Here is a 13,483-nt window from a genome sequence, read left to right on the forward strand (position 1 = left end):
GCGTCTGGTCGGGGGGTGCGGTGGGGGGTGCTGGGGGCGGGCGGGAGGGGAGGCAGAGGCGGCTGGGGAAGCGTGGGGCGGCGTGGGGGATGGGGCTGAGGCGAGGGGAGGGACAGGAGCGAGAGGGGGAACTCGGCGGCGGCGGCGGCGGGAGGAGGGCAGCCTCCCCCCAACCCCCACCGCCCTCCCTCTCCTCGCTTCTCGGCGTCACTAAAGTCCAGGAAAATTATGTTAATGAGGCTCTCACAAAGGGGCTCTCTAGCCGGGCTCTATTTCTTAGGAATCCATTTGGAAACCATGTAACCCCTGCCCTGGACACTTCCAGTTGGGATGCAAGGGGAAAGAGAACCAGGAGGAGAGTTCCCCAGACTTTGGGCACTTAACCACATCTGTCACCCCCAGTCTGAGAACCTCAAAGCCAATCTTTGGGGGGCAGAGGTAGGGCTTCCTTTCTCAAGAGACCTCCCCAAGATCCAACTGGGCTGTCTTTGGTTATATTTTTAGGCAGAAACCCTTAAAATCCTGGCAGCCAGGAGGGAAGGAGCCTGGGGGAAATGGACAAAGTCCAGGCAGTGAAATGGGATGCTCTGGGCTCAGGTACACACTAGAGTGCCTAGAAACCTGGGTCTCCAGCTTTCCGGTGCCCACTTCCCAGTACAGACAGGCAGCTCACTCACAGAGAACGACAGATAAAACTCTGACCCCAACGCCAACGATGTCTATGTTTTCCCCGCTAATTAGTGGTATGCAGGGACGCTAAGCAGAGGAAAGGCCCGAGTGTGCCCGGTAGTATTGCCACAACTTGAAGGAGTGTGGTCTTCCTCCCTTCTAATGCCTCCCTCAACTCTCCAGATTCAGAAGTGAACTCTGCAAGGGTATGTGTGTGGCAAAGAGAGAAACGGAGCTTTCGTGCAATTCCAAGGTGTCAACGGCCAGTCCTTCTCAAAGGAAGGTGTTAAAAATATAAGTAGTATGTTTAAACTGTCAGGGAGCCAAAGTGTCACCTTAGAGCAAAAACAAAGCCAAGGGAAAAGGGAGAAATCAAAAAGCACTCCTGGCCAGGGTGGCCTCATGCATACCAATGGTTTTTGTCATTTATGGCTGGGCAAGATTTATGACTCGGCGCCCCAAAGCTGTAAACAGAGCACAAAACAGCAAACACTTGCTCCTTATGGCATATTGCAGCAGCGCAACTTGAAAGGGGGAGCCGGGCGGCGTAGGAGGTGAGAGCCGCCGCAAAAATCCGCTCGGCTGCATTTTCTCTTCAGACCGGCCGGGTCGGATGTGGCATTTGAAGAAAGAAGGCGTGGGTCAATAATCAACCCGCACTTTCTCCTCCAAACTGCTGACACGACTCTCACCGCCTTCTGGCTAAGCCAGCTGCAGGGAAGGCCAGCTTTCCGTGAGAACCTGCTAGGGGAGGGGACCTCCTGGGCCAAGAGGGCCGAGGGCGCCGAGGTGAGGGCTGGGGCATCCGGGGTGCACACCTTTTCAACGGCGCCAAGGCCGTGCCAGGCAAAATGCTGGGACTGGACCCGAGGAGCCCCGGGAGCCGAGGGAAAGCTGGGGCCGGAGGTCCGGACAGGGTCTCTGCCGGTCCCAGATTAGGTGGCTTCTGGGTGGCTGGCTGCATCAGGCAGAAACGGGGCTCTGACCTCAAGTCTAGGGTCTGCCGCCCTGGCATGTAGACCTCCGGGGTTTGGGCCTCTCTGCTGAAATCCACAGGACTGACTTTTGGAGCATGGCAGGCGAGGTGATTAAAAATAATAATTTATGATTGCTGAAGGTTTTTTATTTGTTCTTGTTTTCTAAGAGAAAAATACCGCCTGTCGATTTCCACTGCCAGAAATTACCCACCGCTGCCTCTGTGGTGCCCTTTCTAGGCAGATCCCGCAGCCATTCACCCTGCTCAGCCAAAACCACTGAGGTTTTCTTTGTGGAGAGGACCCCTTGGCTCCTCCAAACCAGCCCCCTCCAGTCCCTGTGCTGCCTGATGTCTTACTCATGGGGACTAGAAGGAAACATTTTTTCGGCACTACGAAAATATCTGGAAGAGCGAAGGTGTGTTTGTGCCTCTCTACCCTCGACAGGGGCTTCCTTGAGAACACGCCTGGGAGGGCCTGGGGTCGATCTGAGGCTGTCTGTGCAGTCAGGGAGAAAGGTGAGGCAAAAAGAGGCATCGGAATCCGGGAATGGGGAGGAAAATTAATGAGGACATACACTTGCCTACGAGGGTGAAGCTGGCATTTTGAGGGTAAAAGCCTTTTTTAAATAGCTATAGCTATAGTTTAGCTATAACAGAATGCCTTCAGCTCTTTCCATGAAGGAAAAACCAACTGGCGCTCTATAAACTGGACTATTGGTTTCTTCTCACTGTGCACACTTTTATACAGAACCAGTTTGAGAGTCCATCCCTAGATATTTATTCTGCTTGCTGGCACTGAAGTGACAATAAAAAGATGCTTTTAACAAACCTCTATTCCCTCTCTCATTCTTTCTAACGAAACTATATTATTTATGAGTCTTTAACTGGGTCAAAAATGCGCCAGAACTGGGTCATAAATCATATGAAATGCTGACAAGTAATTGAACAGCAATTAAAGCTTACATTTTATTTCCAAGGGGTGTTTTAGAGCACTTGAAACGGCCTCAGTTAAACACGGTTAGTGCGGAGGCCGGCAGCGGGGGAGGGTAGAAGCAGCCCTTCCGTTCTGGGGATGTAAATCCCACTCAAGTAGGAGAAGCTTGATTTGATTTTTTTTTTCCAAGTACGGAAAGAAATAAGATTTTTTTTTTTTTTTTAAGTCACGGGCAAATCTGATTCCTGACTCCTTGTAGGCACCCCTTTCCTCCACTCCAAGATCTCCAAGAGCAGAGGAAAGCGAAGTTTCCTTCACCTTTTCATGGAGTTTTCATCCTTCCCAGGAGTGCTGGGTCTCCAAAGTGCAATTACCGCGGGCTTTCCCAGTAATCTGGAAGCACAGTTTAACTCTCATCTGCCTCTATCCTGGCTACAGCACTGTTTCTGAGGTCTGAAGCCCGAGACATGTCTGCCTCTGCTTTCTGCGGACTCTGCCTCTGGAATTCTCTCTAGCCCAGGGCGCACTAGCCAGTCCTTAAAACTCTGCAAGCCCGCTGGGTGTGTTACAATGGGGTGTCCAGGCCATGCACAATACGAAGCCCAAACCCAGGTCTGGCTCCCTCCTTCTCTCTGAAATTTAGACTAACAGAGCTTCTGGGCGTCCGGCACGCTTACCCCCACCCTAAGCGTCTCCTAAGTCTGAGCTGTCCTTCTTCACCCCTACCCGGGTAGAGAGGGTGATGAGGAAACAATGGCGTGTCCTCCGGGTCTGGCACCTTTGGTCCCGAGTGTGGGAAAGCGCGTCCTACAACCCAGCACTGAACAAAGTGGCCCGAAGCATCATCAATAAAATGGCAGCGCATCTGGCCATTCATTGATTTCCCTCTCCCAGCTGCTCCAGCTGCCCAGGTCAGCCCTACCTCTCCATCCCCGGCCGCCCGCAAACACGACCAACCCGAGCGATTCCCCTTCCCACCCAGCCAGCCCCCACCCCTTCCAGGCAGTCTTGCCGAGCGCCGCGCGGGCCACCTCGGCCTGAGCCAGCACTTCGGGACCCTCCCTCCGCCTGGGGCTCAGCTCCTGGGACTCAAACCCGCTGCAGTGGACAAAGCCGCCTGAGCGCTGGAGGCTACCGGGCTTACCTAGTCGCCCCCAAGTGCCCTTCCCTTTATACCCCTCAACACTTTCCAGGGAATTCAACTCCATCTGAGGCGCTACTGGGGATCTTTCAAACGGTTTCGGTTCTAGGAGAGAAACAAAGGAAGAGGGGCTGAGGGTCCTGTCGGTGAACCAGGGTCTCCTCGCCTGACCTTTGTCTCTCACAGCCATAACTCACTCTAGATATGAACAATCAGCGGAAATACCTTAAAATAAATTCCATCCTCCTGGTGTGGCCTCGAGTCCCATCGGCTAGCTCGCCCAGAACCACTCCATGAGCGCTGAAAACTGCAACCCGCTAGGAGAGCGCTCTCCGGAGAAGGGGAAGGAGAAGGAGGAGGTGGGTGCGTGGGGGTGGGGGGAAAAAGCTCTCGCTCTGTAGAGAATCTAGAAAACGTAATCACGGGCGAAGCCCGCCCGGGTCTCCGCTCCAAATGCCACAATAATGCGCTGTATTATGTGCTCACGTGGTCATACGTCAACTTAAATCCTTTTATTTGAAATAGGGAATCACTGAAGGGACTAGGTTTCCAAGCAGAACATTCAGCTTTGGGGGAGGGGAAGTGGGGAACCTTGGTCAGCAGTGGGGAAGAGTTTCCATCTAGGGCAGTAGGACAATGGGGGCATCCCCCCTCAACATGTGCCACACTAGGCCACTTATCTCCACTTACATTTCTTTACAAATGATCCAAACAGAAGGGAACGGCAATGCTATCCCCATTCTTAGAGTTCATGTAACTTTCTATAGTCTTCCACTCACAGACAAGCTGAAGCCTGCACACCCAAGTACTCTAGTCTCCTCTGGCCCACTAGCCAGTGCATCAAAAGGCAAAGCCCAGGCCTTGTTTCCAGAAGAAAACCCAGTAATGACTGGCTTAGTTGGTGGACCCCCTCATGGCCTGCCATTGTATGGAGTTTGCTAACACCCACACCATACACCACACCAATGGAGAAACCTAAAAGGCCCCAAATTACCTGACAAAAGGCTAAAGCACCTCCCCAAGTCCAGTTGATTTTGTTCAATGGGAGCCCTCTAGGAAAGAGATGCTTAGCTCTAGAGTGGTGGGTCAGGGTTTTGCAAAATATGGAGGGACCCAGTGCCCTGGCTAAACCTACACTGGTGCATTTCCTCAGTGCATAGCGGGCGTGATACATGAAATTGCAGGCTTCTAACAATGGAAAATATAAGGTGAAATGACCTACTTGACTCTGCAAGAGAAAAAAGATATATATATATATATACACAACCAACCTTTACTGGCATCACTTGAATTAACCTACAAGATAACCTGGGACCTTCCTTGCACATGGGTCTGTCCACCCACCCCTAAGACAAGTCTGTCCACCAGCAGAAAATGAACTGGACCAACTCTGCTCTGGATGAACCTGGCTGAAACAAAAAAGCCCCATGTTCTACTCCTGAGATCTGCTTGGTGACATTGTCCACTGATTTTAACACTTCACCCTCTCACGGGCTGCCTAAAAAGTTCCTCTTTTCAGGTCTTAGTTTCCAAACTTTGGGAATGCTCTTGGAAGTGGTGAGATCCTCATGCCTTATTCTTTCCTTTCTTTAGAGTGGATCTTCAGCTAGCTGGCTAGGCCTCTCTAAGTGTGAGGACTTACTTATAGCAGCTGCAGGAGGCTGAGCATGATTCCGCCCCTCCCCTCCTCCCCTGCAGGGACCTGGTGAGAATGTAAGGCCCTCAGTAAGGGGGCCTGGTCAAGGGGGTGTCCAAATCAGAAGGGCAATAAAAGAGGAGGAGACCTAATCCCTTGGAAGTGAGCCCTGGCCTATCCTGGTGGCAGTATTCCAACAAAGTTCTGTCTGTGGTAGAGCTGGGAGAGAACCTCTCTGTGAACTGTCCCAACTCTGACCTAAGCCACAAGCTGGAAAGTGAGAACCCAAAGTGAAAACCTGCTTCTCTTAGGTATGGGGGTGGGAGATAGGACCAAAAGCTGGTACCCAAAAAGCACTCTCCAGTCCCCCAAGGATTCAGACCACTAATACATTGTCCTCTGCTCCCCTTATGCACAGCCTCCCACCCCACCAGTGCCAAATATTTCACACTGAACTCTCCTGATAGCCTAGAAAAGGACCTGGAAGTATTGCCAAATTGCTGGCAAACTACCCTCTCCTCCAACCAAAGTTTCTGCAGAGACTTCAACTCAAAGATGAGAAGGGGCCCCCTTCAGAACTCTCAGAATAGTCTGGAGCAAATCGAAACTGAGGCCATAAATCAATGGCAGAAGTATTTGGTACTGCTTCAGAGAAATGCCTTAACGCCAGCAAGGCCCAATGGCAGCATCTCAGCTCTAGCCAGGAGCCTCCATGACGCTATTAACAGCTCAGTTAATGCTCCAACCACTGTTTAACAATTAACATTAACGACTAGGGTTGGAGTGGGGTGATTTGGTGGGATGTGAAGGGAAAAAAATCCGAGGAAGTCAAAGGAAATTTAACTTTTGAGGTGAAAACTGCTTCCCTAAGAGAGACCTTGGTCTGGGCAGGCCACCAGGGAACCAGCAGCTGAGAGTCCTCCCTCACCACTCTGAAATCCACTCTCCTTGAGTAAGGCTATGGGCCTTTTAAAGTTCCCTTCCAGAGAACAAGACTTTAGATGCTCAAGTATGTAGGCCCAGGCTGGGGAACCAATCCCTTTCCACTTACTCCTCCAGGCCCCAACCTGACCAGTGCTGGGTACACATGCCCTGGATCCACTTCACCAGAGCCAAAATAGGTGGAAAGTTGTCTTGGAAGGAGCAGGTGAGCAAGGATACAGAGCTTTAGTCAATATTTGCAAGGCTGTTGGCAGATTAGATATATCTGTATTCAAACACTGCAATCTGATTTCTCTGTCAAAAATACACTTAACATTTTTCTCCCTTTAGTTAACTGTAGTGGTTTTGCTACTTAGCATCAGGTAAGACCCACTTAGTCCACCTTTTTTTTTTTTTTTTTTTGGTGGAGATTATAGATCATTATTTAACATGAGATATTTCCGGTGGGTGCCGCTGCAGTACAAATGGGCTCCAAATTCTCTGGATACATATGGATGTGTATATCATTTTATACACATGGTCTAAAACTCCTGCAACTATGTATACATGCAATGGTTCTGTTGTGCACAGAGATGCAAATCTTACCTACACCCTGAGTTGCAAATTCCTGAAATACTCCACCTATACTTGATATAAATGGTCATACAGTCGCTGAGAAAGTAACCTAGCTTTACTATTACCCTGTTTACTTTCCATCTGATAAAATAATAATTGTGTCCAGAACACCATATAAGCCTTAGAGTGTTGCTGAATAGCATGTTGCAATTAATTAACAACCTGATATCTATTTGGGGAGCAAATTTGGGGGAAGACAGAGGCCTAGGGAATACAAAACAAAAACTCAGAAAACTTTTTTAAAATAAATAACTCCTGAAAGAACAAAGCAAACCCATTCCTTCCTACCAACATTCCGAAAGCTATTCCAGCAGCCCCTCCCCCAAATAGGCACGAAATTTATGGATCTTTTACAAGGTAATAAACCACAGTAATTACCCCCCTGCATCCCCAAACTAAGAGAACAAATTAAGCCAGAACTTGAAAAGAATTTTAAAGAGTTTTCTCTTGTTTCCCGTAGGAAAAGAAAACGCAGAGACCTGGAAGACCCGTGCTTTTCCTGTTGGAAGAACGGAGGATCAGCCCGGCTCAAGGAACGGGGAAGACCCGTTGCCTGCGACGGTCTACACATTTGAAAGGCAGTAACTTCCCTCTTGCCAAGGAAAGGCAGAAGGATAGGAGAAACTGCAAGGCGGCGAGACAAGTTTCCTCCACGCAGATCCGTGCCTGACGACCATTCCCGAACTCACAAGTCTCCGCAGGCGCTGCAAACAGTCGACAAGGCGAGCGGCCCACGCAGCGGCCGCCGCGCCCGTGGCCTCTACTTGCTTCCGCCCCGCTGCTCGGTGTAGTGGTCTGTTTGGAGCTTACCCGAAGAAAGAAACACACCCCGTTGACATCCCCCACCCCCACGCACACACATCTTTGGTTGGGCAAGCGCCCCTCCTGCACAACGCCAGGCGGCTTTCCGGGCGGCTCTTGGGGCCGACTCTTTGTCTGCCTGAAGCCCCGCATTCGCGGGGAGTGCAGCTAAAGGGAACCCAGCTCCAAAATGCCTTCGAAGTTAAATATTGACCAGAACCTCTTTCAGAGGGCTGCAGCTCCCTGGAGGAGTAAACTCCCTCCAAAGGCCCGTGCAAAGCCCGGCGGAGTGAGGAGTTAGCGCCGCGCTTACCTCGAAAGATCTTGAAGACTGATCCGGTGATTGTCTCCGACCCCTGGCACTCAGGGAATCGCCTTTTCCGGTGTCCTGGCGCTCTGCGGACAAATAAACAGCAGAGGGTAAACGGTGGCTGCGAAGGAAGGGAGTTGGAGAGCCGGAGTTGGAAGTGCGGCCGGCGCGGGCGCCGGGGTGGCCCCCGGGGTGACGCGGCCGCGGAGGAGTCGCCAGGGCACTCGTCCATGAGGCGCACTCGTTGCTTGTAAGGGTCCAGTCTAAGAATGGCCCGAAGATGGTGATTTATTTTTGTAAAATAAATACATACTCCATCTCCGCACCCACATTCTCCTCTTTCTTTTTACGGGGGGGTGCGGTGAGGGAAGGGGGTCGGGGGAAGAAAACGGACAGGCGGAGGAAGATGGGAAGGTGGGAGACGCTTTGCCATTGGGGCCAGCTCTGCTCCGAGAGCTCCTCACGCACCTCAACTTGGGGAATGTGAATGCACGCTTTATTTTCTTTCGCTAACAAAGGGAAGCCCTGTCTGGGAGCATTCAATCACCGACTCTCTTGAAACCTCACTAATAGTGTTCATTTCTGTGTGGCGCGAAATTAGACCCCGGCTCAGTCCTTGGGCCGGGGGGGGCAGTCTTGAGAGGTTTTGTCTTCTGGTTCATTCAAGCCCTGGGTGCGCCACTTCTCGGTCGCAGTGGTTCGGAGGGACTACCGCAGCGCCCGGTCCCTCAGAACAGGCCAACCTCGGCTGTTGGAAATAGGGGGGAAATGGCAAGGATGCAGACATCGGACAACACCCGGTCTGGGGGCCCTATCCAGCCTGGCCTTACGCAGGAGCGACAAGCTAACCGATGCCCTATTTCCGCTGCCAACTCATCCCTCAAGATATTTGCAACCCCCTCTTGCTCTCTAGCAAATGGTCAGTCAGCTTTCCGGGGATGGAGAGAAGACGTTGGGGAAGGGAGGAAAGTATCATCCTCCGTGCTGAACTCGGGCTTGGAGAAGTTCTCCGCTGGCTGGGACTCTGTTGGGCGGGTTGCTCCCACAACCCTATCCCCCACTACCCTTTCACCCAAGCCTGGGTAGCCTCCCCACACGCCAGCCTGCCCCAAACCAGCCCTCCAAGTCTGTCTCCAGCCCATGCAAACCCGCTGAGAGCCTGAGAGGCTACCAAATAGCTGACAAGCCCCCTGACCCTCAGGCTTCAGGGCCCCCCAGCACACTGAACAAGTGGCCACAAACCAGCAACTAGTTGCCCTCTGCCACCACCTCGACCTGCAGCCCCCACCCCTCCATCAGGCACTTGGGACTCAGAGTCCCCTTTCTCTTGTTCAAACTCGCCCTCTTTATCCCCAAAGGGAGTGCCCCCGGCCTTGGAGCTCCTGGAGTGACTCTGAGCAAGGTGGGGCTTAGCTACCCTTCTCGGTGCTATTCAACTTCGCTCCAGAAAGATCCGCTATGCCACCATCCGTCACCCCCTCCCCCGCCCCCAACGACGCTTAGGAGTATTGTAATTATTATGGTTATTATTGTTGTTGCTATTTCCTTATCCCCAAGTCAAATATTCATGGTTGCTGTTCCCCATAAATCGTTCAGACTAATGAGTCACAAAGAGATGCTGCCCAGGTCTCTCCCTCTGCAATGGCCACCGCCGCCGCCGCGTGGCCTCTCTCTCGGCGTTTTTGGCGCTCGCTTGCTCCCTCGCTCGCCCGGCGCGGGTGATTTATGAACACCGGGAAAATTGAACAAAGCCGCGCGCCGGTCCTGTGGAATTTCTGCAGCCTTCCCCAGTGTGAATCAGAACATTACCAACTGTCTGCGCATCCGTCCCACTTCATCACTAAAGCCAGGATGTGACAGTAGAAAACCCAGCCCAAACTCACGTTTCCCCGGACACGGCGCGCTCCCCGGACTTGCAGAAACCCTGAAGAAAAAGCCCCAAGACTCAGCGTGGGCCCGCCAGCTCCGGTCCTCCCCGCCGAAGGGCTCTCTTCAGCCCCCCTGAAGGAGTTAAAAGCCTTTGGAGATAAATCTGAGGGAGTGTGTTTTTTAAAAATCAAATAGGAAGTTGGGGGGTCTCACTTCTGAGAGATTCATTCCTAGTGAGGCCCTGACGACTCCGATCCATTCCTGACGATCCGCATTAATTATTTAATGAGTCACGTGACCTCAAAAGATTACAATTTCAATATCTCCCTCGAACTGGCGCTAACACCTTTATCTGCAGCAACCACCGTCCTTGTTTGGCTCTTTTAGTTCCCAGGCCCCCGGAAGCAGACCCCTTGCTCCTTGCTCAACTCCGAGCCCAGCGACTGCCATGAAAATCCCAGGGCCAGCAGAGTAGAAGTAGTCATTCTGGAACTGTAAGCATTGTGGACAGTGGGGTGCCCACCCCTCTCCCAGGCACCATGGCGTCTATTCCCTCCTGAGCCCAGAGGAGAGCCCACTTGTCTCAGCGTCTTGGCTAAGGCGCTTTGGTTACATAATCTCCTGGGGCGCTTTGCCGGTGCATCAGGCAAGAACCCAGCCTTCTTCCCTGTCCGCGGCACACCTGTGGCCATCCATGTCAAGCGTAAGCCCAGATGCCCACGTCCATTCCAGGCAGAATAGGCTTCTGCAGAGGAAAGATGGCTGTGCACTTACCCCTCTCCAAGGTGAGACCAAAGGCTCTATCCAACCTACACATTCATCAACATGAACATGGGGGGCACTTTGAGCTGCCTTAGTTAGTTTCCTCAGGGGTAAACTGAGAAGACTGAACCAAAATGGCCTCCAAATCTTTCAGACATTCTTTCAAACAGGGAACTCTTTTAGCCCCAGAAATCAAGTCCAGAGAGAGGGGAGCTGGCCTGAGTGGGTGGGGGGAGTTACTGCATCAGTTTGGGGCCTTGAGAAGAAGAGAGCCAGAATTCCAAGACAGAAGGTTCAGGCTAGAATGTTTCATAACAGCCCCAGCAGGCTCCCTGATGCTATCAAGAAGTTAGAACCCACATCCTTTCTTCCTCCTATTTTTCCCAGCCCATAGCCTTTTGAGAGAGGAAGCAGAGTTATTCTTGGGCCCATGATGTACAATATAGAGAAGGAGCAACAGGAACGGCCCTTGGGAAGGGTGAGCCTATGTTCTTCAATACACAACCCAGGCTAGGGATGCAGACCAACAGCCCCACTGTTTGCACAGAAGTCCCATCCATTCAGATGGGAAGCCCCAGGTTTCTGTTTGCTTCATTGATTCTTTGGGGTCTTTCTTTCCTTTCATTCTAAAGAGTCCTTGATCAGTTTCTATGTTGAAACTGCTGGAGAGAAGGCAGTGGTGAGAAGAGCAGCACAGTTTGGATGCTTAGGAGAGCAAGGAGACAGAGTAGAGATGGTGATCCCCACCCCATGGGGAGGAAGCTGAGAGGTGGGGGGAATGTGGGCACCCGGGTATAGCTGGGTATAGAGTTAGAGATGCTGTGCAGAGGGCCCACTCCCTATATATCTAGGTAATCTTCCCATGAGCTCCATCCTGGGTATTAAGTACTCTACTATGCCTGTCACAGTTGAATTCCCGCTGTAATAAAACACCGGGTATATCGTAGATTTCAGCAAAACTAGGAAAGAGAGCCTGCAAAGTGCCATTTTTCTTCAGGGGGGAGAGTGTTAAGTACTTAATTCAAACTGTGACCATTAAAGTGTCTCCTATCCGATTTAAGTTGATTTCAGATGTTGAAAAACTTTTATCTCCAGAGTCATGCACAGCTTGGCTCTGTGACTAAAGCAAGGGAGTATGTGTTAGAGGGAAGGAGGGAGAAAGAGAAAAAGAAGAGGAGAGCATGTGTAAGGGTCATTTTGGTAGGAGAATTATAGAGCTTACACAAAATACTGTCTTTAAAGGTCAAGGGTTTGAGGGGCCACTAGGGTTCGCTTTAAAAAAAAAAAAAAAAAACAATTAATGAGATAGAAAATTTGTCCTCTGGGTGAACTCTTATGGTTGCCCTAGCAAAGGGAAGACAATGCATGATTTTAAAGCCCAAAGTGGGATTTTCTAAGCTGTTATAACAAGCTCCCTTAAAGAGCAAATCTAAAACAGGCAAAACACTGTAAAGAAATGATACAATTGTTTGGGTCATTTTGGATAATTTTGGCTTTGCAAAACTTACCGATACCTTCATAATCAAGACAGTTTGGACAAAAATGCCATTTTCTCCTGGTAAATTAGAAAAACAATCTTTCGATCCTTTCTCTTCCTTTCCTGGATAGACTATAAGAGTAAGTGAAAGAAAGTTATCCCTTTCATCCCCATATAACTGCCTCCAGTAGGAAGCTAATGAATGCCCCTATACCCTCCTTCCCTACAGAGGAGAAATACAAGAATTTACCTTACATGATGATAATCTGCCATTTGAGGTTTTGCAGCTCGACACTCAATTTCCACCAAGAGTCTAGGCATTTTTTGAGCAGACAGCCAAGATGCTGCATCTTTGCCCGAGACCATATTATTTGCAAGAAGATCCCTCGCTTCTCCACAGACTTTTCCCAGAGAATGCCTTTCAGAATTGCTGTTGAATTACAAAGAAGTATTTATTGTATGAGGTGATTAATGATTCCTGGGAAAATTGCTATTTTCAGCGTGATTTAATTTCGTTTTACAAGTGCGTGTTGTAGGGGGAGGGTTAATAAGTTTCAGCACAGTTGCAGTGCTTCCAGAAATCCCTGGCACCCGTTCACACCGGATAAAATGCACTTTATGCCAGTTTTGGCCTGGCTTGGGAAGGCGTGTATTCGTTTGCCCCTGAATTTTCTTGGGGAGAGGTGGAAACCCCTCAGAGACTGGTGTCCACCACTCTCCTCCTAGATGTGGCTTGTTCATAGGTAGGGAACTGATCACCATTGCCAGTATCACACATAGGGCAACAGCGGCAAAAGGAGGAACAGCACTGGCCGCCGGCTAAGGGTTTGCCCCTGATGGGAAAATGTGTCTAAAATTCCTCTGGTATAGCAAAGGTAGGTGAGCGCCCCCTCCCATCTCTGCTAAAATTATAACATGAATTAAATACTGCACCCATTCATGGCCAGGTGACAGTTATATTCTGGGGCTGCTGTGTGTTGGTTTTCTGCATCGTGTTGCAGAATCCTCCCTTCAGTGACAACCAAGTCTAAATCCTCTTTACTGCTTTGTAAATCAGTAAATAAATACTAGAGTTACAGAGATTGAGATGTGGGCTTTGATTTTCAACCTTTGAATCTAGCTCGTTAGGTTGGGCAGAAAGATCCAGGAGCATTTGAGAAAAGTGACCCTAGCTCAGAATTTGGCTTTTTTCCAGCACTGAATACTCCCAGGTCTACCTTGCTTGGGGTACATTTTGGGAGTGTCATTATGCTTTTTCTTTCCTCAGAGAAACTTTGGAGGGTCTACCGGGAAAATTCAGCTTATTTTGAAAGCTCTTGCTTCTGAAAGAAAGAAAGAGAGAAAGAGAGAA

The sequence above is a fragment of the Neomonachus schauinslandi genome, chromosome 12 (assembly GCF_002201575.2).
Source record: "Neomonachus schauinslandi chromosome 12, ASM220157v2, whole genome shotgun sequence".
In the NCBI taxonomy this organism is placed as follows: Eukaryota; Metazoa; Chordata; class Mammalia; order Carnivora; family Phocidae; genus Neomonachus; species Neomonachus schauinslandi.